The 27,830-nt window shown below is 44.4% G+C and overlaps 1 protein-coding gene across 6 annotated transcripts in view; it reads left to right on the forward strand.

Annotated features, from left to right (window-relative positions):
* Positions 1 to 27,830, forward strand: part of syt1a (synaptotagmin Ia) — a 243,483-nt gene that overhangs the window by 127,536 nt on the left and 88,117 nt on the right. For 5 of the 6 annotated variants that reach the window (XM_010887234.4, XM_010887237.4, XM_010887236.4 and 2 more), the window contains one exon: positions 6,742 to 6,832. The gene's annotated coding sequence lies outside the window, so the exon portion shown is untranslated. Of the gene's footprint in view, positions 1 to 6,741; positions 6,833 to 22,704; positions 22,885 to 27,830 lie in introns of those variants that run through there. The other variant, XM_010887238.5, reaches the window with a different exon arrangement.

Consider the following 27,830-nt stretch of genomic DNA (forward strand, 5'->3'; position numbering starts at 1 on the left):
CCCCCCTTCACAGGTGGATGTTTCTCAGGAGTTTAAGAGGGGAACAAAAGCGAATGATGGGCATTGTACATTGCTCGTGGCTGACAGCCCTTACAAACAGCCAACGCATGCAGACAGGCCATCCCTCTATGGAAGAAAAGAGCAACACTGTGCTTTATCTTAATGAGCGAGTGTTGGGTTGAAATGAGACCTGATGGGAATCAATATGATGGAGAGGACATGGTTCTTCCTTTGCTTTTCAGCCTATAACCTCAGAGCTTCAGGAAAAACGACAAGTGGGACAGATTGGTCTAGTCTTCCCTGCTGGCTACTTATACCAATATCCTATAACTCTCTGTCGACGGATATAACCCAGGCAATTGTGGTGTTGCACATGAATCCCACTCACACCAAGTTGTTGGCCTTAATAGCATTAGCTTTGGGAAGTCTAGTGTTCTCTATCAATACAGTCACATTCTATTGGCCCATCGCAGTGCTGACCTTAAATTGTCTAACGGTGAAGGTGCCTCACTCATCAGCGTTAGCACGGTCGAATGGGCATGCCGGGAGCAGATGGTGAACCTGGTCGAGCTCCAAATGTACAGGGACTGCATCCTGCAGGCGTGTGGGAGCGGAGCCTAGAGACATGTTGGATAACAGTTGCTAATCATCTCCTCAGCCCTACCGGCTACAGTGGCTCTAGCAGGGTTTTGGGCGCCTGGAAGTTCCAGGTCAGATATACAGTACGTATTTCTACTCCTATCTAGTGCCTTCTCCGGTAATGGCTCCCCATGGAAATCCATTTTCTACGGTGTGTATGCTTTCGCTTTCCACTGTGTGGTTTCACGGAATGTGTTTGTTTGACAGGACTTCTCTGGGAAGGCTGTCCTATTACCATCCAAGCTATCAACAACTACTGTCATAGCAGTGCTAAGACGACTAGTTGGAGAGACCCTCCACTATTCAGCTATCCTGTTCCTCTGTTTAGGTGGAGGGGTTTGGCCTTGTGTTTTATGTTTGTTTCTTTTTGGTGTTTTTGTCTTGTTTAATGCTTTCTGACCCTATGTACCGAAGACCACACGACTCATGAAACTCATGAATGGATGTGTATATAAATGATTAAAACTGAGCACAGATACAGGATTTGGTTAATTTTGTGACTGTTTCCTTCACTCTTATCCAGAGCGACTTTCAGAAACACCTGATGCAGTAAAGCGGTCAATGGAACACAGAATGCGGGGGTAGAAGGATGCTGTCACTGGCACAAAGTAAAACAAACTAAGTAGATGTTCATCAAATCCATCATGAGATATTTTGATTTGTAATGAGGAAATTCACAGTATTTCCATCTTTATTTCATCTATCAGGATGGTAGATCCTCTGTATGCAATATCTGCATTGTTGTTTATGTTGTTTTTAGCTAAGCCCAAATGGACCTGAGGCAGCTCACTCTCTTAGGGGTGTACTCACTTTTGTTGCCGGTGGTTTAGAGATTAATGGCTGTGTTATTTTGAGGGGACAGCATATTTACACTCTTACACAAGCTGTACACTCACTACATTACATTGTAGCAAAGTGTCATTTCTTCAGGGTGGTCACATGAAAAGATGCACTCAAATATTTACAAAAATGTGAGGGTTGTACTCACTTTTGTGAGATACTGTACATCAGAACAGAGAGCTTGTACGTTAAGTCCCAGGTCGAATTGCTAAGAAATAGAACTGTAGTTTGTTCCTTTGGCATCTCTCGGCGCTGAGGGAGTTGAGTACGGATGTGATAGCAGACTACAGCTGTTGGGTACCGGCCACGGCTGCATAGGGCCATATTTTCATCACGGGGCAATGAGACGGATCGCATTATTCAACCCGCTGCTGCCAGAGACCCGTTCATAGCAGCCAGTGTTAAGAGCAAATAAACGATAAGGGGGTACTGGGTCTGATACAGATGAGTTCTAACAGAGAGGCATCTGATCTGAGGTTGATGGACTCGTGTGCAGGCAAGCAGAGAAATGGAGCGAGAGTAGTGGATATCCTGAGCAGAATGTCTGGATGGAGGAATGAAAAGGTAAAAGGAAAGATGAGAGGAGGCGTTGGAAAAGCAGCTAGGTGCAACATGGCAAATAAGAACTTTTATGTGAAGCCTCAAAACAGTTGGATGCACGTTGCGGCAGGCTGTGTTCAAGTGATGAAAGCAAACGACATTTCCGATATGATGTCGTCATTGTGCTCAAATAATGCCTGTAGTTATTCACAGGAATCTAGCAGAGTGGCCAAAATGGTAGCAAGTTCATTGATTTGATAGAAACCATTGTGCGTTGTTTCACCTACTGCATTTGAATGCTGGAGCAAGGAAGCCTCGCACCTGTAGCATAGTGCAAGTTCTCAACACAATTGTCGCTTGCAAGTTCCTGTTTGACAGTGTTGGAAAAATACAAATGTGATGTATTGCTTAGTATATTCCAAAAATCTATTCTGAATATATTTGTATATTCTAAATTATTGGTTTAAATGTAACATTATTAAAATGTACTATGGTCCACACAGACAGAAAAAAACAATCAAACTCTCCCCTCCATGTCTCCTACCTGGCTTTTCCGTAACTTCTTTCAGATGATGACTCCCATGCTTTCTTGGGATGCCAGAGATTTCTTTTAATGGGGCCAAATCATGGTCTGGTGCCATTAAGTGGCATGAGTGTCACATGGGAAACATTTCAGTCTGAAGCCTTTATTATTTGATTTACATGGGAGAACAGACGGAAATGTTGCCAGCGTTAAATTGAGTATCCAGCAATCCCACCCTTCACTTAGTATAAACACACAGATAACTTGCTAAGTGGTGTGTGTGTCTGTGTTTAGTGATGCTGGGCAGTTTCCATCCATACACATTTCATGTTTACTGTATGAATCTTCACCATATCATCACGTCCACCCAAATGGTTGGCGTGCACTGTGCCGCACTGGCTGAGAATGGCTATGCATATTCTCAGTAGTTGACAGGCTGGCAGCAATTGTTAGGGAAATGGAATTCATGTGTGTGTGAACAGCAGAATATGATTTTGTAGCAGTGTGTAACGGTTGATGCCACCCACAGCGCTGGCTACATGGATATTTCTGATTTGGATGCAAACATAGTTTTTCATTTTGCCCACAGATTGTCTTCGTTGCTTATGTTGCTGTGTACACCCGTAATGGTCAACATGGATTTGAAATGGGAACGATTACATTGTCTGCATTGTTCTGACTTTGTGCACCAGGTAATGTGTATCAAAGGGGCCAGTGAACAGCTCCTTCACACAATTGGGTCTTTCAAGGGAACCACAATATCTCCATTATCCCCCAGTGACAAAATGTCTCTAATCGCTCTCTGTTATTGCAGAACCTGGGATGTAAAAAGATTTATTTATTTATCCATTTTGAATGACATTCTTCTTCGATTATATGAATCTCAATTCAGGTGTTCTCACACAATGGATATTGGCATAGACTGTGTGAATCCATCTGAAAGTCTCATACAGTCAACCGTCACATGTTTTAACCGTTAGTTAAATTGAAATGAAACATTTTATTGAACATCCCCTGCGGTTTCCCGAACTGGGGCTGGTCCCCAGTTCCCTACCTCCTCTACGCTGGAGTGCCTCTCACACCCCAGTGGCAGGCAACATATGTGGGGATGTGATCCCCAGCTGCTCTCCATCCCTGGTTCTCCTGGCGCATGGCTCAGTTCCACCGGCCTCCTAATGAACACGGCCAATCAACTGTGAAAGCACTCCATCGATAATGGATCCCTACCACCCCCCTCAAACACGCACACACAAAAACAAGCGCGAGCGCGCACACATTACTGAGCTGATGGAAAAATCAACAGGGGGAGATGACATGGGTTCACTTCATCGTGCCTTGGTTCTGGATGCAGCCATTTGAGCCCATCACAGTGCCTCTGGCCTCTAGAATTTAAATGCAAATACATATGATCTTCCATGGTCTTGTGTGCCTCAAGTTTCTAAAGGACTGTAATCAGAAAATGGCTGCTCTACAGAGCAAGATATAACTAGGATTGATATACAGAAAAGTGTCTCACTCTTGATTTTTTATTCACTCTCATTTTGCTGCTTTCATGGTCAATAAGGGTTTGAGAATGACTAGAAGTCATGCCTACCAGATTATATATTCACAGCTTTGATCCTCTAGTCCTCATGCTTTCCTAAAGAACAGACTGTTTTTGTGTTAGAAACTTTTTACTTTAACTGTCCTCCTAGGAACATTGTACTAACCTTACCTGTCATTGTCAATAGAAACTGATCTGCTAGGAACATTGTACTAACCTTACCTGTCGTTGTCAATAGAAACTGATCTGCTAGGAACATTGGTGCTTATTGTCAGGTTAACCACCGACAATGAGAGAGCTCCAGGCAGAACAAACCAAAGAAGTCTTCCAAGCCCGGTTCGTGTTCTAGGCCATGTCTCTTGTTACTGAACATCAACATCACTTCCGCCAGTCCTATATGTGATTTACCTGGTGTGTTTGGGTTTAGTTGATGCTTTTGCTTCCCTTGTCCATTCCAGTTTGTGTGCTTACCGTCAACGACTGTGCCCATTTACTCTTGAGAGGAAGAGCATCTCCGAGCGGTGATATTCCGCTCCTCCCAATTCAGGTGTCACAGGCGAGGCAGGACGGGAATGGGTCCGGCGTTTTGGGATGATCTCTGACGGCGATGAATCTGTTTACTTTCCGGTTCCGACAGGCAATGAAGTAGTGTCACTGCAAGGTGCTGGTTGTTTCTTGGATGAGGAAATGGAGGGTTGGCCTCCAGGGCAGCCTGGCAATTCTTCTGAGGGTGTAGTAGGGGAATCCCATGTGGTTTTTTGACTTGAGCCACAGGGCGGCGGAGCATCTGCATGTGGGCACACAGCGACCCCTTTGTTTAACCCAGGTACCGGTGCACAACCGCTGGACCATACTCTGTCGAATGGATTTCCTAAAATACACTGTCTGGCTCTCGCCACAGGCTCAGTTTGAGAAAAGAGAGAAGCAGTAGAAAGCACTTTGTGCTTGTCTCCCTCGGAGGATGCCTGCTGGGCCAGCCCGGTAGGCTCCTAGGCTTTGAAGGGCTATGTAGAGCCGACTTATCTGCCGGAGTCACTCAGACATTTACACTGCTGACTTTGACAGGCCCATCAGCCTCAACAGACCGGCTAATGACACAGGTAAAAATGCAGAGTCCCTAAGCTGGATTGTGGGAAGTGGTGAGGGCAGAGGTTCCTTTTAAACTTTGCACATGCGCAGTTTTGATCTGGATATTGGAAACAGTGACGTGGGTTTGGACGATCCCGTTGGGCTTAAGCAGTGCTTCATTTGTAAATCGGGGGGTCCCTGAATACATTGGTGTGTGGGTGAAACATGGATCCCGTTGGCAAATCGACACGTATAAATCACATCGCTAGCGCAAATAGTGGAGTCGGACCACAAAAAGCTAAAACCTTCCCAACCTTCTTGTCGGGCAGTGCTGAGGCTACAAAAGGCTCCAGGAATAGGCTACTTAATGAACTCTGACTGCTTTTAGTAGAATGTTTACAGTGCAAAGCGAACACAGTGATGGAAAAAGACGCATGACTCATGCGCAGCAGACCGGATCTGTGAAAGAAAATAGGCGCCGGTACAAACTGAGAGCTGGATCCTGTTCCGGCAGGTTCCTACTCAAATTAACCGCTGAGTATGAGTCTCAGTGACCCAAGGATGGGGTTTCCGATTCTGGCAGTTTGAGTTCTGTGTCAGAGACATTGCATCCCACTGCCTGTCCAGTTCCTGAGCACCTTCGTTCTGCTGGGACTGTAATGGATGCATACTGTCCCATGCTGGGGGATCTCCACCATTATCTCCTCCAGTATCTTCACCTATGTCGATGGCTGGAGGTATCCCAGTCATGTTTCAGGGCACTGCCACAACGGCATCTTCAGTTTTTGTAGCAATTCACTATTGAGGCCCACTCAATGCTAGTGTGTTTCGGGGGGTCAGGGCACTCTCATGCACCAGTGGTTGCGGATCTGTACACGTTTTCCACTCTGGACAGTGTGTTGCATGGAAGATGTTTTTCCGCTAATGTCATGCGTCTGTTGGCCGGGGACTCACTGGCCCAGTCATGCAGGCAGACCTGGCATTTAGCAAGGGTTTCTAGCAAACCCATCCTGTGACAGGAGGTCGTACGGCGCGCAGCGCCAGTTCTCCATTGGTTCCCTGTGGGGGTTGTGACCCCAGTTCCCTATCAGACCTGGGAGCTGGGCTGAGCTCCAGTTGGGTCACCTGAAAGATGGGGCTTCTGCACCTCAATAACATTGAAAGCAGAGATTTCAAAGTAGAAACTTAATGTACTTTGTTGTGTTTACCAGTTTTGGGAAGTACCTAATTAATACTTAAATGACCAGGTAAAAGTTGTTTAACAAGTGACTGATATTCATAATTTTTCACTCTTCATTTTATTGTATTACCCACTGGTTAATTAACTATGTACTCCCTTTGCCTGGAAATTTAGGTCTTGATTACAAACTTCCCTAAAGTGGTGAACGCCGCTAAACCCGGCCAAGTACTTTTACTTTGTATTTTTTCCACCTCTGATTGAAAGGCATGATGGTATAAGTTCAGGCGGGCCCGCGGTGGGCGCCTGTAGTCAGAGTGTGTTGTAACTGCTCCAGGAAACTGCTGTTACAGACACAATAGAAGTTTCATGCCGTTCCGCACTAACAGGCCCCTTCTGTCTCTTCATCAGCTATCAGCTACCTCCACTACGTGCGACCCGCGGAAAAGACGTCAAAGCGGCATCTGAAGAGTCCCTTGCAGCAGGCACCTTTGGATTAAAGGTTAGTACTGAACCTGTTCCCTTTTCCTCAAAGAGAGTCAAACAAAAGAGACACCCGCCTCAGTGGAAATGCCACAGGTCTACGGAGCCTTTCTGGCCATCCCCTTTTCTCAGACCCCAAGGATCTACTATCCCTGTGGGGGAAATAACCTCCGGTCCCCTGGTCCTTATCATTAAATGCCAAATGAGCACAGAAGAACTCTATGAACCAAGCCCAAAGTAAGACAAATTCCAAAGGGATTTGACTCAGAATGAACAAAGACTAATGCAAATCAGTATGAATTTGTGACCAAATTATGTAAATGCGTACAATACAACTCAGAGGCCCCTAAGCAAAACCTCTAATTGAAAAGACGCATCAAAATCTGTGGTATTCAGCACCAAAAGCCTTAGTAGTAATGTAATTCCACTGACTCAGGCCACCATAGATCCTTTACGAGTTAAGCAGTTGGACTAATCAACTATGGGTTTGCCTTTTTGAGCAGGAAAGGCCCAAAAACATATCCTATACATAATGTGAACATCTTTTGTGTTATGAAGCAGGGAGATTACTCATCTATCACGGGAATCCTGTTAAAAACTACTTGTCTTGAATGTTAAGTAGATGAAGTGGTTTTTGGAGGGAATCCTTCAAGTTTTTTATATTAATTTCTTCCTATTGCACAAGTGAATGTCATGCCTTGACTTATCTAATGTAGAAGATATTCAAAGAAACACGTGAAACTAGATTCCCCACATCATAGAACAAGAAGCAGAAGTATTTTAGATGGAGCTTCTCTTCTGCACTATTCCACACATAATACATGTGGAGGAAGTGTTGTAATGGAGTGTTACCAAAGAAACCAAAATTCCGTCACAGGCTCTCTGTTTCCGCGTGTTGTCAACGCTGCAGCGGTTTGCCATGACAAACAATAAAAACAAAAGCAACATTATATCAGATGTAATAACCCCCAACCAAAGTAATCATAAATATCAAACACAAATATGAGGACAAATGAATCAAGCCTTTTCTTTGTCATGAATAGCAGGAAATCTAATAAAGAGAGATTGAAATGGCCCACAAAAGCGAGATAAGGAGTTTTATCAGTGTCCACAAGGTTTCCAATATGACTGGTGGAGTTTAATACAAGCCTTCCAGATTGTATGTTGTCAGTTGGGCCAATCGGGAACTTGCGTCCCAAGCTCTGCTCATAAAGCTTGTTTCCTGCCCTACGATACTACTCCACTATGACAGATACAGTAAGCATGCACGTCTCCAGCTGGTGTGGCAGGTGCGCTGGCTTGAGTGGCCATTTGCTGAGGCATTGTGCGTGATTGGGGCCTTGTTAAATCCCATTTTGTTTGCGAGCAGCGCCGAGCGCGGCCTCCACTGGGTGTGCGAGGGCACACTCCGAAGCTACTGCACCGACCGGGGAGCGAGGGGAGCTGTCCCAATTTTTCATCCTTATTGCCCGTGACATATCCAAAGTGGTGGAGCGCAACTCGTGTAGCGCGTGCACTCGTGTGAGAGAGAGAGGGGGCGTGGGTGACTCAGATGAACCAGGGTTTCCCCCACCCCCTCGTGGAAATCTGAGACGGCCCCAGTCTGGATAAGTAAAACAATGGAGTTTCACGGTCAGCAATTACGGCAGACAAGGTTAAACTAAAGAAGTCCTGGTCAGGTTCTTACTTCTCCCTCTCTAGTCGAACTGCCTTTCCCAAGTAGCTCTGCTGGGACATGGTTTAAAAGCAGAGCGTGAAACTGGCTCTCTCAGCCTGGCTCGCTTGTTAAACGACAGGCTAAATGAACACATTACACAACCCACCATCCAGCCCCCTACCCGGCCCTACCTTAAGACATCATTATTTCCTTCCGCTGGCATTGTTCTAGATAAGAATACTAATGTAGAACAGTGCTTTACTAAAGCGTGTTAATTCCACACACGTGGCGAGAGAGGCTTTCTTCTGTATTAGCCCACTGGCGCTGGCATGCAGTACTGGCCCCCTGCAAGTGAAGGGCATGTGGCCTGTCTACGGGGTGCTGGTCAAGGGCATCTGCAAGGAGACTTCCACAAGAAGGAAGCGGTAGTGGGTTGGGGGGGGGGGGGTGGGGGGTTGTGTCTTGCCTTTAGCGAGTTTACATGATTGGCGGGCTTTTCTTCAAGGAATGAACCCCCCCCCCCCACACTCCTCTGCTCTTCTTCCCTCGGCAGAGATTAAGATCGCTTGTTGTAATTATTGCTCTGTGAGTGAGCCAGTGCGATAGCATCACACCAGTCAGGTGCTTTAGAGGATATCTGGCAACCAGCTGTTCTTGTCCTCTGCCTGTTCCAAACACCATTGAGCAGAGGTGGGAAATGGCACCGTTATGTGATACGTGTCTGTTGATCGAATGGCTTCTCTGGCTTCTGGAGCGCAGCCAATCCCACGTCCATCATCAGATCCGCTCTCCTTCAGTAACCACATTACAGGAAAAGGAAAGCACAAAAATCAGACGCAAAAGCCAAGAACCTGGGAGGGGGGCTGTGATTTTTGTCACTTGAGTACTGCAAGTCATCAATCATCTGCCACCACAGTCCCATGAAACATTTGTCTCAGACACAACGGGAGCCCAGCCTCTTCCTATCCAAACACAGGTGTTTGGAACACAGGTTCTGATCTGCCTAACAAGCAATCGGAAGAAAGGGGTTTCAGACAGCACTCATTAGTGAGACGATATGCATCCATTTAGAAACGTACAGCCTTGTATGGTCCTTAGCATATAAATACTGAATAAAAATAAGTGTTTGTGCTCTTCACAGAAATGCTGGCAGAAACCTAATTGGCAGTGGTCTCCTGTCATGGTGCTGACATTGAGAGTTACAGTGGTGACATTGAAAGTAATGATTGTGAGACTGCAAGTTACGATGGTGACATTAAAGGGGCATTATAAACTGGGTGTTTCAAATCTTAAATGCTGACTGGCTGATAGCTGTGGTATAAGACAATGTGTATGAAACATAATTCAGCAATAACGCATCTTGAGAGTTTGTGATTACCAATATACCACGGCTAAGCGCTATGAGCAGCTCTAAGGCTTTGTATTTTGGCCATATTCCACAAATCCTCTTGGACTGGTGCTTAAAAATGTGTATTTATTCTCCATGTGGCAACTAGGAGAATTGCGTTAACAATAAATCTGATTCAAACCAGATTTGTATCATATGATATACATTTTAGCATATTCTTTACGCATCTTGTTTCTTCATATGCTACGTTATGTCAGATTTTGAAAATTCTAGTATGAAGACACCTGTTGTTACTTAAGATATCTTACTAATTAATGGAGTGCCCCAGCTACATACAGTATATTATAAATTCAGTTTTACTTCGTGTTTGAGTGACAATCTGTTTTAATAAATAATAATATAGAAGCAATGATTAGGTGGCACAATGACTATGCACTGGTTGTTTTGCTATTAGTAGAGAAATGGAGTTAAACTGTGTAGAAGTTTAGCAACAAGGAAATGAGAGGGATTTTCATTGGGCTTGTCTGTCTTTTGTTGATCAATAGAAATTCTGCTTTTAATGTAGATATATTATGGTCATTTTCTTATTATGATAATATTTCTTAAGTCCTACATATAAAGTTCTGGGGCATGGAGAGTTACCCTGGCAATGCTGAGTTTTCATGATGAAACGGTGTGTGGTAGAGGTTACACAGAGTTATATTGACAATGACGATGACAGTGCTGACACTCAGTCACAGTGCTGATTTTAATAGTTACGGCAGAAGCAGAGCCAGGCACCTCTGTGGGATCTCCCTGTGCCTGAAATCATCTGAATCTGTGATTAGCTCCGTTAGCTGTTCACACCAATTCTCTAATTTGCCAAAAACCAAACTCCGCTCAACCACTCCGTAGATGTATATACTGCTCTCGCTGTCAACAGTATTTGCATCAATCTGCCTTTGGACAAAAGATCTGTCATGGTGGCTCTTTGCTAGGATAACTACAATGAGTTCAGGCACATGGTTGATCAATTGCTCACGATGGGTGGCAGAGTAGGAACATTAGTTTGTTGTACTCTCCATCTGGGGGGGGGGGGCTTAACAAAGCACGGACGTCCATTGCTGTGGGTGTGATGTTAAAAAGACTGCTGCTCTCATCAAGCCTCATTGATCCTCAAAAAACAGACTAGTGTATGCGTTCAAAGCTTATAGGAAGGAGTCTCTAATAATTAGTTTCTAATTGCAACAGAGTGACAGGCAATTAAAGAACCTCGTGATGTGCATTTCAATTGATCAGTCACCCCTGGATGTGAGGGATCGGAAAGCGCATCCGCTTATGCTAGTGCCCGGGGAAGGAAAAAGCAGCTTATTGTAAAGGCTGTCAACTCCAGCACTTGTCAAATGAAGGATTTAATCTCATAAGCGTTAAGTTAGTTATACTTGGGAATTGCTTCATTTGGCTCCATGAACAGTTGAGCACATTGGGGCTGTATGTGGTCACTGGGGAAAGGCTCCATGTTGAGTTGCATACACTGAGAAAATGCTAAGTTAATTTGATCAGCGTTGAGGTTTAGACTGGCCATTGTTTAAAGGTTTGTTAAGGCTGTTTAAGTCTGTAGGCTCAATTTAACGCAGCACGTGCAATTGAACACAAAATCCTGATAGGGGTCAGATGAATGGTTGGGCGTGTGTGGTCACAGGTGAACAGGTAGCAGACATGCATGGGGGAGGATGGGGAATTCTAATATTTACCGCTATTCGCCAACCGTAGCACTCGTCGTCATCGCCATGGTAATACAAGAACCTTTTATCTGTCAACGTACTGTTTTATTCATTAAACGGGAGCACCGCCCCGACTGTATATTTACAGCTGGATATATATCGTCGGTGTGTGTCAAAAGCACTTTTCCGTAACTCCCACATCAAGTGGCAAATTAAATCATGCAGTAGCCACCTTCAGTCGGGTACTGCTGTCGTGAGTATATTCACGAGGGGGAGTGCTCACTGGCAGATCGTGACAAACCCACTCAGTGTGTCGAAGCTTCTACCACAGAACCACAACCACCCCCCCCTCCGTTCACTCCGCGTCCACCTTCTCTTCCCTCACTAATTTTCCTCCCTCCCCTACTAACGCTGTCCTGCTCCAGCCTTTCTTCCCTGCTTTTGTCACAGCTTATGAGACAACACTGACTCAGTCTGTTGCCAAGACCACGCTGAGCTCTGCCTTACGTACACACACCGCTCCTTTGTTTGGATCGAGGCAAACGGGAATACTTGTGGACGTCCATGAAGTCCTCGTACGGAATGTAACTGATTACTAAGGGTTCTGAGGCATATTCGAGAGATCAGACGCACAGGGACTAAGCAAACTAACAATTACGTGCTTGTATTTAGATTACATAAACCTAAAACATCAAATCAATAGTCAGCATCGGCGAGCCTCGTGGTCAAAACATCCCTCTTACTTCCACCTTCTTGCCGGCAAGCTGCACGTCAAGCCAGCTGACAAGATCAGAAGGTCACCCATTAGTTTACCGTAGATTGTTTCTCTAACCAAAGGTAGCATGCAATTAAGGCTCAGGTCACATCATTGACACCATCTGTTCACCGCTGGTCAGTTTGGCCGCTCATCCTTTGGTCGCTCCATTCTTCTCTCCATGTCAAGCACTCTCCACATTGCTCTCCCAGTCTATCAGAGGTTCTCCTTGCCTGAGTCTGACACTTGCACCACCAGCACCATCTCTGGACTGGGCCCTGTTCTCCTGTCTTGTTCCCCACACTGCTCACTAAGCCAGCAGAGGACCACCACGTGACCTTACTGCTTGATAAGGAGTCAATGTATCTATTGGTCTATCTTATCTGTAGGCCATTGGTAGGGAAACATGAGATCTGATGTTCAGGCTTACATCTGAGTGGGAGAGAATCAGAGGTTAGTGAGAGACTCTTCGATAATGCTGTACTACAAAGACAAATCTGACATCAGTCGAAGACGGGCCATCCATGGGCTTCAAAGAGTTCATAAAGTGTTTGAAGTGTTCACAGGTCAGATGTCAGGTGGAGTGTACATCAGCCTGGACCTTGAGTACGCACTTGTGTCCGTGAAGCTCAGTCTGGAATCGGCCTTGTGACCCCGAAGGCTCTGGGCAGCGCAGAGAGGGTGAATGGGAAGGCAGCGGTGGGGCTGGCTGAGGTCATTTAATTATCAGCCCCTCCACAGGCCGGGGTAATGAGTGGATACTCCGAATCCTCCCTAATCCTCCATCCCATTCCAGGGGCTCTCCACATGCTGACCTTGTCTATAGTTCCTCCCTGAGGGCATACAATACTAATGCCTGTCTCTGGTCGTATCTGTGGCGTTAGGCAGGTAAACCCTAATCGCCATACTGTATGCTTACTGTACTTTCAGTTGTTAGATTCTTCACCAATGGGTGTATAAGAAGTTATCACACCTGGCTCCCACATTATTTTGGTTGGACCTTCCCATTTGAAAATCCTCCACCGCCGCTAGTTGTTACATGTTGTGTTTGTCGCCGCATTCAAGACCAGTTAGGGCACATTTTGTGAAGATTCGTTCTATTTGCAACATTGCAGAGCACTGAAGAAAACCCTTGTGGTTGTAATGAAAATGTGCTCCATACAAAAAGTCGGCCTATGATTATGGCTGTAGTTGTGCAATTCTCCTACAGTAGATGTCCTCAGGGTCTGTTGTACCTACTACAGTTGTGAACATCACTGGAGATCTGCTGAGGCATTTGATTTATATAATGTTGAGGGAGCCACTTATTTAGTGTACGTTCCCAAACTCTAACTATTTTTCTACCATTGACTTTCTGAGGTTTCCCATTTAGGGAAACCCAGGGAGGCTATGCTGTATTGAATAAAAGCAAATTGTATTTGTAACCTATGTACACTTTGTACTTAACTACAGGTGTAAACACCAGCAGTGAAAAGCTTTTTTTGAGAATACAGCTGAAGTAAATTAATTGGGTTTTTCTTCAACACAGGAAATATCAACAGTGATACAAATACCAATATTTGTATCACTGTTGATAAGACAATAAAACAAAATTAAATGTGCTATTTATAGGGAGTAATCATACCAAGTCTGTGTGGGGGTAGATGTAATTTAGATTTATTTACATATACAATACCAGTAAAACGTTTGGACACACCAATTCAAGGCTATTTCTTTAGTTGTATTATTTTCCACATTGCAGAATAATAGTGAAAACAAACTGTGAAATAACATACGGAGTCACGTAATGACCGAAAAGTTGTTAAACATATCAAAATACATTTATTATATACATATTGTAAATGTTTCTAAAGTAGCCACACTTGATGACAGCTTTGCACGCTCATTGCATTCTCTTAACCAGCTTCATGAGATTCATGTTGTTTGAAGAGAGGAGGAACGGTTTTACACAGAGTAGGGATTCCCGGGAATATTTAACTTCCTGTATCACTATCACAAAGTCAACAAAGACGAGGCGACAACAGTGGAGTCTAGGCATGGCTCAATTTCAAGGAACTTTTGTCCGAACAAGTTCGCCGTTACTAGGGATTTGTACGACCCTTCGTCGAAGTTGTATAAGAACTGTGAGGTTACTGTGAGACTCTGGGCAAAGAGCTAGGAAGTTTCCAGAAGAGGTGGAAGCTGATGAGGGACACATATGTGAGAATAAAGAAGACATTCAAAGGTAAAATGGTGATGCAGGGGGTAAAGAAGTACTTTTGTTTTATTTATCGCTTTCTTGGCTGTCCGGGCACATAAAGCACGGCGAAACCAACTCCTATTTTGATGAGGACACAAACGAGGTAAGTACATTTTTTTGTAATTGCCTAATTCAGTGTTGATTACTTCTAGTACAACATTGGGTAACTGACCAGTAAAGATTAAAAGATTTGTATTAGCAACTCAGAATTCAAAACAAATTAAACTTAGTTGGCATGTCCCTCAATACAGAAAGTTATCCATATTGACTGTGAGTAAATGAACATTTTAGTCACATTGTCAAACTATACTGCATCGAAGTACTAAAAGTGTATACTCAATGATAAATTTAAATAAAAAGGTAACTTTAATACAATGTCACAGTGATATTGTGGCATACGTTTTAAGTTTACATAATGGAGGCATATGCCTGTTTATTTTCAGTAGTCAAGTACCGCAGGCCTATGTTATTCCCCCCCCCCGTTGAGTTGCCCTGTTAAATACTAAAATAATGAATGTAACATAGTAACATTGTATATTGTGTTGTCAGTGCAGATGGAATACAGTGGCAGCTCGTCAGTCCTAGAGCCACCTGAAACTGTCGTGGACACAAATGTATCTTCACCACCTGCAACGGTTGACCCCGAAGCTGAGGACAGACCGTCACTAGAACCTGTCATGTCTCATTATCTAAATTATCAAAGACCTGTCCCCCTAAAACAACCTAGGAGTGTCTCCTCAGGTATATCCTCCTTCGACTCCTCTTCATCCTCTTCGAGAGCAACAAAGAAAGTGAAGAACGACAATGACCTAACAGCTCGACTTCACCTCCTGGATCAGCGGCGAAAAGTGAGGGAAGAGAGACAAGCCAAGCTCACTGCCAAGCTTGACGACGATATATCAAGATAACCCAACATGGAGCCTTTCCCCAGAAAGGGTGTAGCCAAGTTCAAAGTCCATTGGCTTCTAGAGATGGAGAAAGAATGTGCTGCAGACTCAGCGGAAGGCACTGTTTGAGTACACACCCTGATGTGCCTAAAGTACTCTTTTTATATATATATATATTATTTTTTATTTTTATTTTTATTTATTTATTTATTTTTTCCAAAAGTGCCTAGATAACTTTTGTCATTGGATTGAAAAAGAATTGATGTTAAGCGTTAATTGATTAAATATTATTTATATTTGTTTTTGTTTCATTTAAAATGCACAAGTATTTGCTTCAAATGTTTGTTTTTATTTCAAATCCATAGAAATTGCACCCTTTTGTTCAAAGGGTTTAGTTTTCTTTAAAAATAGCAAAGAAATTGCAGACACAAGTATTTTTGTTCAAATGTTTGTTTTAAAATGCAGAGATTGCACAAATATTTTGCTCAAACGTGCACATTCAAGCTTTAAGAAGGCTTCTCTTTTTACTGTTATTGTAATCATTACACAAACATTTTTGACCATGGAGACTTGGCACGTGCCTCGCCATTGTTCAAAACAGAGTCTGTGAAACTAGGTGGTATATACCGTGTGTTGGCAGCATTTGTATATGCAGTGCAACACAGGCCTTCACAACATCTGTACATGGGTTTGGTAGGAATTCCAGTGATCTGCCTAGAATTCTCCACCTTGTGGCAATTATACCAAATGAGTTCTCAATCACACGCCTGACCCGTGAATGTCGATAGTTGTAGATCCTCGTGCTGTCATCTAGATTGGTACCTGGTAAAGCATAAAAAACATTACAATTTAAAATAATGTAACACAGAAAACACTATAATGAATCTAACAATTATGATTTAACCCCTCCAAATATTTCAGAATATCAGTGAACTAACAGCTAACTTTGAAAGGGCTTCCTCAGATTTACATGCAATGGAAAACCAACATCTCCAACGATGGTTCGCCAAACTAGCTTTCCTGAGAAATTCCCCCATCACTTTCTCGGCCGTAAGACCCCACATCCACCATGGTAAATCGGTGTTGTGCTTCACAAAAATACCATTTTGCTATAGAGGTGAAGCAAAGAACCTCAATCTTTAGTACTCAAACCAGATTGCTTTTGTGACCTCAGAAAGGATATTGAACACTGCTGTAAAAGCCATCTTGTAGCTCGAAGCTACCGTCTGCAGTGATGCACCCGAAGCAAGAATTCTCAGGATGATCGCTCATCTCTCAGAGGTTATAGGTGATGAGTGGGTGGCTTGATGATAAAGGGTTTCAAGCGATGCAGAAGATCACTGAAACGATTAGCTAACATCCTAAAATATTTCATCCCTGTTACTTGTCTGCTGAACAAGCATTTACCCTGATCTGCTTGAGACGTTCAAAGGCCTCGTTGACCACCTACTTTGGTGTCTTTCGTCTGTTTCTTATGAACTGTTTGCAAATCAGTTCTGCCAACGCATCGCCCCTCTCCTCCTCTTCATTTAATTTTACTACTTCTCTCAAATGTGCCATTCCAGAAATCATCTTCGCCGATCTAGCTAGGTAGCTATTATATTGTATAACAACTATACAGTTTGTGCTTCTGTGAAGCTTTCCTGCTCTACAAGTGAACAAACCAACATTTTGCGCGACATTGCTGCCTAGTGCAAAGAAATGTAATGGCTATCTACACAACCAGGCTGCCCAAGGCAGCACAACTATAAATGCTGAGCATGTCTCTGTGCACCAGACATTAACAATCCGACCTACAGAAGCATAAATCTAGCTTCAGTCAGCAGTCCCCACCTGCTTCAAGCAGACCACCATCGTCCCTGTACCAAAGAAACCTTCCATCACCTGCCTGAATGACTACCGCCCTGTTGCACTGACCTCCATTATCATGATGTGCTTCGAGTGGCGGTTCAGAACACATCTGCTTTACCCTTCCTGACCCCTCGGACCCCCTTCAATTTGCATACCGCCCCAATAGATCTATGGTCGATGCCATCACCCTGACTGGACACACCGCCCTCTCCAACCTGGAAAAGGGTAACATACAGGAGGATGCTGTTCATGGACTACAGCTCAGCATTCAACACTATTGTGCCCGCTAAGCTTGTTCCCAAGCTCAGGACCCTGGGACTTAACACCTCCCTCTGCAATTGGATCCTGTACTTCCTGACGAGTAGACCCCAGGTGGTGTAAATGGGCATCCTCACTCCCTATGCACTGACCCTGAGCATCTGAGCCCCTCAGGGCTGTGTACTCAGTCCCCTCCTGTTAGTCCTGTTCACGTGTGACTGTGCCACACACCGCTCCAACGTCCAACATTAACCTAACTGCACACGTTAACACGTTAACTTTGACAGCCCTGCTTTATATATTTCTTAAATACTATATAGATGTTGCGTGCCATGTCACAAGAATGTCATTGTTCAGAATGACGCATGTTATCGGGGCACTTCACAAAACCATGACTTTGGATGCTAGTTTATTAATGATGTGTACACAACTCTCTTCCTACTTTAATTTATGCCTAATAAACCGGGGGTTTTCTCACCCCTCCCTTTCATGATTAAGTCCAAGGTTAGATTGTGTTGGCATCACACTGCCAGGTCCCTGACCTTCTCCCTTTTGTGCGACATGTCACCCTCCGTGATCAGGCTTCAACATCGTCCCGTTGACCGCGAACTTGAGTATCGTGTCGGAGTTGTACGGGGACCGTTCGCAGAAACGCACATACACACACTTCATGCCTAAATACTAGCCCTGACACATTGAACCCGTAATGCCAAAACCTAAACACAACCACAATTATAAACAACCAAAATTGGACATTTTACTCTAAACATAACTCCTAACCCAGAAACAAGCATGCTAAAAAACCTGACGAGGACCGATTCTTCAGGTTTTACAATTTTTCCTGGGACCTCTGGTCCCAAAATATATTTTCAGACTCAACCTGTGCAGAGCACATGGTCCTTTGCTACCTATTGCCCTTTCCAGATGATGTGTCCGTCTGCCCTGGCCACATACGTCACACGCACCAAAGAGCATTGATCATCCTCCTTTAAAAAACTTTTTTTTTTACACGTGTCACTCATTCCAATGGGCATGCATCGTCCGTCTTTTTCCGCGTTACACACTCTCCCACACATTGTCCGTCTGTGTGAGCCGACAACTCTGCCCACTTTCTCAGATTCAGCACATGCCCCTTGGAAGGTCTGTACACGGTACTGTTTTTAGACCTTTATCAGACATAAGCAAACGGACTCGCACACTGTTTCCTCTGTCAAACCATTGGAGAGAGGCTCCTAAGCCAACAGGAAGCTGGGGAGAGAGGAAGCTGGAAGCCAAAATAACCCCTGACCACATTTCTGGGGAGCCGCATCATGGTGTGGGCTGATGAGAGTTGCTTCAGCTACATTTCGGATTTGAATGTGTGGTAATTAGTCCGACTAAAGTAGCTGTTCACTTCCCCCTCCTGTCTAGTAATGTCATCCTTGAGTTGTCGAGATGAGGAAGAAGTGGTTAAAGTTAATAGATAATGTGGATGTGAATGATGTGTCTCTATTATCAAGGGGCTCTGTGTTTTATCACTCCAGCGCCACGATGGGTTCAGTTAGTGCTGAGCGTTAGTGATGCCTCCCCCTTTGCTCCTCTCTCCTCCTTTCACTCGTCTCTCCCCCCTTCTTCACGCTCTAATCCAAACATCTGTGCAGAGACAGTGGTGTTGGCAAGTGGTGTTGGCAAGTGCAACTGACCCCAGCAGGTGCTCTATAGAGTGTGTGTGTGTGCGTGCGTGTGTGTGTGTGTATGTACGCTGACAGGGATTATTGAAAGGAGCACATGTGCATGTTGAAAAGGGCCTGGCTGGTCTACATTGTGAACTGCACCGCAGCCGCCAGTCAGTGAATAGATGGAGCTGTGTGACAGCTTCCTGCCTGCGGAACACACTAAGAGTGTCATTATTAAAGCAAGTCTCTTGTCAGAATCAGAATCCTCCAAGGGTCGTTCCCAAAGCTCCCTTTGGCAAAGGCATGATTAACACATGGACTGGGCCGTGTCCAGGATTTTGAAGTTGACTTGCACTATTCTATCTCATCTGTTTACAATGAAGACCTAGGTGTGTTGGGGTTTTTAGAGATGACCTCGGAGGGTTGAGGTTTTTAGAGAGAATGACCTTGAAGTGTTGAGATTTTCTGGAGATTGGTAGCCTTTTCTTCTTTCCTGTACATATTTGCCTCCCGTTTCCATCATTCTGTCTTCTTGTCCTGCCAGACCATCGCTCCATGTCTCACAGCTCGCATTCTATGGCTGGACACACTTCGAGCTGTCTTCATGAACTTGGCAGCTGAGAGTTGTGTTCATTTATTTTCCACTCCAATTTTACTTGTCTGCTCCTCACAACTAAACCACTAGCTAGTCATGCCAATATTCAATTAAATCTTATTTTCTTTTCAGTTTTTCCACATGTTTGGAGTGGATCACCCCTTTCCTCAATTTTTTTTTTGATTTGGCAACCCTTTGTATTCATCTCAGTTCGATTGGATCCAAAAAAGCCCCCAAAGCTTCCAGAACAAAGCTTTTTGACAGTTTCAGCCAACTGGTGGATGACAAAAACTAGGAGATGAAACTGTGTTGAAATATTTATTTTGCTGTGTGGCAGCCATTTGCTGTTTTGTTGTCTCACCACCTTGAACTAGATAGTTGTATTTCAGTTATTGTTTGCCTGGATTCATTTTAGTTTTTACTTTGTCAATATTTTCCTTTAAAATACACTGACAAGGCTCATTAGTTTGAATCAATCAGTAAAATACTATGGGCTTGTTTTCTCTGTTGCTGTTGGTGTATGTACCATTCACTGGAGGGGTGTGTTTCTGATAACACTGCACATACTTCATACATATAATGTTGCCATGGGGACCGACCAGTCCAAGGACAACAGAAGGCAGTAGTGCACAGACAAACATGCCTTTCAGCCAATCAGCAACCGATGTCGAGAGGAGGGATGTTGAGTTGATGTCGAGAGGAGCGATAGTGATAGGACATGAATGTGTAGAGTGCGTTTGTACCTTTCAATACCTCAAAGTATGGTTTGGATTTCCACGTTTTCCTCTCAACGTCTATAGTCCAGTAACAGCCTTTGGAAAGCCAAGAGCATGACGGCTCACATTGCCATTGGCTGATTAAATATTTATAGTTCCTCTGATTGAGCCTTTTCATGCACAATGTTTCCTCCACCTGCTGAGAGGGAACCAGCTCTTTGCCCTCCAATCCTTTGGGGGCAGTAATCATTATTCCAGAGCAGTGTTTAGTCACTAAACTATTTCACAGCTGCCTCCGTGTAATGTTCGCAGAGCCATTACTGTCAGCTAGCCTGAATCTCATTTAGCAGACAATCTGCGACTGCTCTGATGTCCTCTTTCCTTTATTTTCTTTCTAGGACAAATTGACTCAGTGAGATCTATCACTTACAGCGTGATATAGCTAGTCACTTACTGGAGGTGGTAGTTATATTTCCAGTCTACAGCTGTGCTGTCAGCATCTGTGACGCAGAGCTGTTGGTATATATTTGTGTCAGCATTGAGGACAGCATTGACACATACCCAGATGCCCTGTCCAGTATGGATCTCCGTTCTCCTTGTCTTCCTCTCATTAGGGTACAGCGCCACTACTATCCATCCCCCTACACACACATGCACGCACACACGCCCTTCTACTCCGGCCATAGATATGTGGGCTTAACAACCACCGTTTTCGCTCAAGCTTTTGGCCAAACAAGCCAGCCTGTAGGGAAGCTTAGACCAGGGCAAGGTAATCATTAACAAATTCCACCCGGCCTTTCTGTTTGCCTTTCGTTGCATTGCTGTAGGCCTGGCTACAGCTATACGTGTACTGCTAACACACCAGACAGCCCCTGTCTCTGTGGTTTACAAGCCTACCAAGGCACCTTGGTCTTCTGAACTATAAAGGTTTCTGCTGAAACCTGAAGTTTCAAAGGACGGCTCTGCTCGAGACGTTTCCGTCTGTCGTCTTGTGAACCGTTGAACTCGTCTGTTCCGCTTCATCCCAATGAATGACACCCATTTTGTTCTTTTTTTCAAAGAGGGTCGGGAGACGGAGCTCCCTTCAAAGCCTTGCGCGAACACTGATGTGTTCAGTGGGAGTTGAGGCTGAGGTGAAGCAGCTCTGTTTTGTCGGGGGCGATGATAATACATGAGCTGGGAGCTTTAGGACCTCCAGTGGGGCAACAGGGTCAGGACCCAGGTGTCGGATGAATAATGGAAATAACCCAGACCAAACTAAACCATTGGAAGTGGGACTCTTTTGACTCAAATGAACCCGTGCTCATACAGTCATAAGCTGCATGCAAATTGAAAAATCTTAGCATAATCAATGCTCTATTGATTGGTTGGTGTGGTTTGCTTCCTTTATCTGTTGTTGTCTGTGTCCTCAGCCACACATTTGAGTGTGTGTGGTTGTGAGGCAGCAAACTGAAAGAAATAGACAGTGGAACAGGGAGACATTACATTTAGCAAGAGTTACTCTGGGAATGCCTATGAATGCTCCTGAGTGGTTGTCTGAGGGAGGAGACGTGAGCGGCATCAATAGCCACCACTGTTGGGAGCGGGCCAGGGAGAAGGAGGTGGGGAGGGAGGTGACAATGTTACACAAGGAAAGGATACACAAGACAAACCACACAAAACAGGCTTTCAGGCTCCTGCTCAACAAAGAAGAGCGACAAAAAAATATATATTAAAGAGGGTAGGCCATATCTTAACGTAGAGTAGGTCGTTTGGTGGAGTCAGTATAAGCGGTAAGCCTCTCCGTGAGACCCTGTGCTTTGATATAGTCCACGTCAAACTCGCTGGGCTGTGAAGAGCTCTTGATAATGCTACCGGCTTTCGTCAGGCGGGATTTCGGAAAGATGTCATGGGTGGATGAGAATAGGGCCCCGAGCGGTGCATTAGGTCGTCTTCATTACCTACTGGACTGGCCTTGCATTGTGTGTGAGGCATTTGCCATACTGGACCGTGATGCAGTTCAGGGGGAGATGGATACTAATGGTTTTAAAAGCTGAAGACGTTGTGGGTGGTTATAGTGCCAGAGAGCTGGTGTCAAAGAGGGAGAGGGATACAGAGTAACTGCGAAATAGAGACGGACAGTGCCTATCTCTGTGTTTGTGCCAGGTTGAGCAAGGGCGAGAGATAAAGGGGAGGGGTCTAGAATATGTGGGCAGGAGGAGTGGGTGTGTCAGAAAGAGGAAGAGAGCGTGAGAGCGAGTGCGAGAGAGGAACGGGCAAGCGAGGGAATCAGTGCTTGCTTGCCTTAGCTGTGCTGGGTGTGTGAGCGAGCTGATCCATCACTGTGTGAAAAAGGGACCAATCTGAGCGTTCAGCCCCAGCCTCGATCTCCCTCAGAAGTGAAACCAGACTTGAGCGTGTGCTGCCAGGTAAGAGAGAAAACGGGGAGCCTCCGCGCTGAGCGAACATACTGTACAGAGGACAGACTGATATTAATGCTTGTGTAGAGTACTTTGGTGAATCCCTTGTACATGATGCTCTTTTATTTACTGCTTCGCCTTGTATGAAGTTATAACTCCAGTTTCACGTGTGTGTGTGTTTGTATACACAGGCATATAAAAATAAAAATGCGTAGCTCTGGTTATGCCAAGTAAATGAAAGTAATGCAAACATTTTCTCAGACACTCTTTTGTAAAAGGTTACTTAGTTAAATATTTAGGTTTAGGTTAAAATTACAATTGTGGTTAGGTTTACCTTACAATTAGGATTAGGTTTAGGATTATTTTAAAGGGCATGCAGTTATAATTTCCTGTTTATGTAGTGGAGTTATAGATGAGTTTGTGTGTTTTTGTGTGGGCGTCCATTAGCCCGTGTATCAGTGAGTGTTGTGTCTACTTAGATCTGTGGGGATGTTCCGTCCTCAAACGTTGCGTGCATTAACCAATGGTTGCATCCTACGTCCTCGATTGTGGCTTTGTTCATTGTCCAACATAGTCTCCTCTTTCTGAAACAGGTCAAAGGTTCTTGAGGTTATATGAAGTGTAAGTAATTAGCTTATGATGTGAAAATTCCACAATCATTTTTTTTTTTTTGGCAGACCATATAGATACCATATAAACCTGTGTGCTTTTTTGACTGACAAAACTGCTCATTCAAAGGGCGTTGGGCAGATGTCTCTGATAAGACATGATTATCCTTGACAAAAGCTGGCTCTGGAAAACAGGAGGACACACTTCCATTCACCTACTAACAAATTGACATCCTGCTTAACCACTAATAGGTTTCCGGGTCACAGAGAAAAGGATACGAAGGACAGAAGGATGTCTTCGGTCCAAATTAAATCTCCCTTCTTTAGTTCCAGGTGTAAAGGCACAGAAAATTCCAACATAAACAGAAGAAATCAGACATCGCCAAATACCACCTAGGATTCACACACATTTCAAGATGTTTTTCCTAATGTATGGCGTTGTCTGCTTTATGCGGTAAATACTACACACTGTACAGCATGAGTGCAGTTTGAGGACTCCGTTCAGGAGTCATTCCATTCAAAGGGTAAAGACATTTCTTAAACTCTGACAACAAACGGCTATGTTTGGGGAATGCATGCAATGTGTGTGGCTGTGTATGAATTCATCTGTGTGTCTGTGTGTTTGTGACCCGGCTGGGCGTGGAGGCAGAGTTGATAGCATCCATGGAATTAGTGACAGGCTGGGATCAGTCTCCCGTTGCGTTGGGGCTGGGCTCCAGATAAAGTGCTGGCACTGGGAGGAAGTGAATGTATTTTCAGTGTGGAGCAGTAGAGCCGTGTCACCAATGCCCGGAAAAATACTGGACTCTACTGACGGAATGATGAATGATCACTGATCCCCAAATTGGAAATTGGGTTTGTCCTCAGCATAAGATACAAACAGGGACATTACACGCATGTTGTCCTGCTTCTGGACGTAATGGCTTCTCCAATCAGCTTGGCCGATATTCTGTAGACTTGGTAGGTGCTTACTGCTGCTGACATAATGAATGAAGGACAGAGGATTTCCCCGTCCCATGAACTGGTGGAGTCCGGCTGATGAAGACATTAACTCAGACTTGTAGTCAAGACCTTGTGCCTTCTATCTCTTTCCCCCTCATTCTCTTTCATGCCAGAATATCTTATCTTCCTTTAACTTACCTGGACAATTGTTTAACAATGAGAGAGCCACCCCCTTACACAGGGCATTTGCTCCTGATCCCTGCCCTGGGGCATTGGTATCTATTTAGACCAGGGGACAGAGTGCCTCCTACTGGTCTTCTGAAAACGGTTCCATCAGCAAGTGGTTCTTTATCTAGGGAATGACCAGAACCAACCCTGCCTAGCTCCAGAGTCCAACCAGTGGTATGCATAGTGCTATGCTGTATGCACCTGACAAGTCTTCATTTTTAATAAACTTATATTCTTTTTATGTTTCTTGTTCCTTTCCCTCAATTAAAAATAGGTCAAACCCAGAAAAACATCCAGTGGAACAGTGATTAACATTCACAGTGGTTCCCCCATTTGGAAACATGAAAGGGTGGAAGGTTGGCTTATTGTGTAGCTTCAAACGACTCGTCTTCATTTGATTCTATTGTCCTTAGCTGGCATAATCCATGAAAGCCAATGCACGGACAGTTCTTTTTTTACACATGAATCAGTCCTGTCTGATTTTAATTTCACTTTCCGTCTTTGCGCCAGGTCCTTTTTTTCTGTCTTTAGGGCCAATCCAGCCTATTCACAATTACTTGATCACTTCTTTGGGAAATGGATTTGCACTTCCAACAGTGATCAAGGTACCACAGTCTTAACAATGGGGTCTTATTCAAGGTTACTGTTACAGTTCATTTTCTTAGAACTCTACGATTGGGGATATTTAGCCCTTATCTGGGGCAGTTTGAACGGGGCAGTGTTTAGCGGCTGTTTTATACAATAGGCAGGCATGCTGCATGCTTTTTGTAGAACTTTCCCCAATGGTTTTGGATTAGGTCATGCCATGGTCTTATGGCAAAGAAGTGAACAGACGGACAGCAGTAAGAGCTGTAAGAGCTCTCATAGCATCAATAGTTAAAGAGCGTCTTGCTGGCTCACATGCCATTCATAAAGTCTGTGGTTGTTTATCAAGCTGCTCTTCCAGTTAAGTAAATATGTTTACCTGAGAGACATTAACACCATTACACAGTTATTTTGGCCTGAGGGAACCCTGGGAGCAACGGGTGACCTTCAGACAACCTTGTAGTGATGTCGGGGATGTTTCTGCCTTATTTAGTGGTGGCAGGAGAGTATATTTAATTTATTAAACTAATATAAAACCAGACCAATAAAGAACAGGACAGAGAAAGAGAGAGAGACAGAGAAAAAGGTGAGACAGAAGGTGAATCAGTGGGGGAGTGTCTTGGAATAGGCACTTCAGTAGATGTGTATTTCTTTGTGGGTTTGTCTGCGTGTGTTTCTGTGCTCTTCTCTCCCTGGCTACTACGTGTTACGCTCCAAGCGACAGCCTTTTACCTTCCGCTCCACGGGACTCTGTCCTCTCTCTGTGACTCACCACCTCAACGCCCACTTTGATTGGCTTACTGCAGGGACAAGGAAGACCAAAAGAGACTGGTGATTGGTCTCTTGTGAAGCTGCGATCAGAAGCTCTATTCACAGATTGTCCTACCCTGTTCATCCAATGCATATGGATATGAATAGAGAATGATTCCCTCAAGAAGTGAAATGATTGCAGTAGCGGGTGGCTAATTGTAGTTTGAGGGTTTTGGGGTGGCAGGTAGAGCTTTGGGTAAGAGCAATTTGGTTGAGCCGACAAAGTGGACAAGCTGTGTTTTAGCCACTGAGCGAGGCCATTAACCTTAATTGATCCAGGTTGTCTGTCAGTAATGGCTGACCCCCGAACCCCTCTCTCAGAGGGCAAGTTCACAGATCTATATAATACACCATGTGCAAGTGTGAAAAAGGTTGTGGTCTTGTTTTGAATCCTGGGTTCTGTATCCAATATTTGAGAAACTACATTAAGGAGGCCAGTATGACGCCATGTCTTTTATTTCAACCGGTTGCAAAAACATACCAAGAACCAAATACTATACATGAACAGATCAGCCTATTAAAACATACTAGCAGGCTGCCTGTTTCTTTTTTTGAGATTAGAATAAGAAGATGTCAAATCCAAAAGCTCGCATTCAAGAAATACATTATGAGAACTAGTGCTGTCCCAAGATGTTTTTATCAACCTCTGGTTCAGCATCCAAGCTGGCAGCGTCCCTCTTGTAGAGATCAAAGCAAACAGTGCATGGAGACATGCCTGCCATAAGCTGGGCTTGTTTAGACACACCCAACTAGCATTGCCAGCAAACTGCTTTCTGTAGCCAGTTCAGCACCACTGTCCATGGACAGGTTCAGGCACAGCAATCCTGGGGGTTTCAGAACCAACATCACTGGACAGCGCTGCCTGGTTTGACAGAAGTCTTAAGGGTTTCAGAACCAATATCACTGGACAGCGCTGCCTGGTTAGACAGAAGTCCTAAGGATTTCAGAACCAATATCACCGGGCAGCGCTGCCTGGTTAGAAGTCCTAAGGATTTCAGAACCAATATCACTGGACAGCATGGGTTAGACACGGCAGTGCTGGGGATTTTATCACAAATCTCTCGTGGACAGTGTCAGACAGCATCATTGCACATCATAGAGGTGGGAAACAAGGGTGAGAGATGTCTGCACCACCTCTCTGAACAGTCTGCTACGAGGCAATGGCTGATTGTAGGAGAGAGGTGCTAAAGACTGACCGTTCATCAGCAGGCTTGCCCTGTACCTGAACTGGTGTGTGTGTGGGTGTCTGTGTCTGTCTGTGTTTGCGTGCGCGCGCAAACTGTAGCTGCTTCACTAAACATAATAATACACATGTATCCTACCTTCAGTAAAATAACACACCAAAATATATTTTCACAGAAGTGGTATCAGCTCATGTTTTTCCATTGCTGGAGCCCACATCATAGATTAAGGTCTTGCCCACTGACAAGGAAAGGGTTAAGTCCTGCAAATTTGGAGGATCCCTTTTTCATGTATCCTGGCAAAATTGGATATATGTCTGTGATGTGTTTTGTAGTTCATGAGACTATTGAAAAATTATGTTCTTTAGCAGCCCGCCTCACTGTTTGGGGAGATTTAACCAGTGTGTGGGTTTGATCAATACCTTTTCTAGTTCTCTAGTTGCTTTGTCCATGTGAGGGTTGTACCCCAACCTTTATGCCTAAACTTAACTACCAAACAACTTAGTGGAATTACTCTCGATCTTTGTTATTTTGTGCAGACGTCTGGTCCCCACCTGTGTAGTATAAGCAGGATTGCGAGCACACATACCTCCAGATGACC

The sequence above is a fragment of the Esox lucius genome, chromosome 23 (assembly GCF_011004845.1).
Source record: "Esox lucius isolate fEsoLuc1 chromosome 23, fEsoLuc1.pri, whole genome shotgun sequence".
NCBI classification, from domain to species: Eukaryota; Metazoa; Chordata; class Actinopteri; order Esociformes; family Esocidae; genus Esox; species Esox lucius.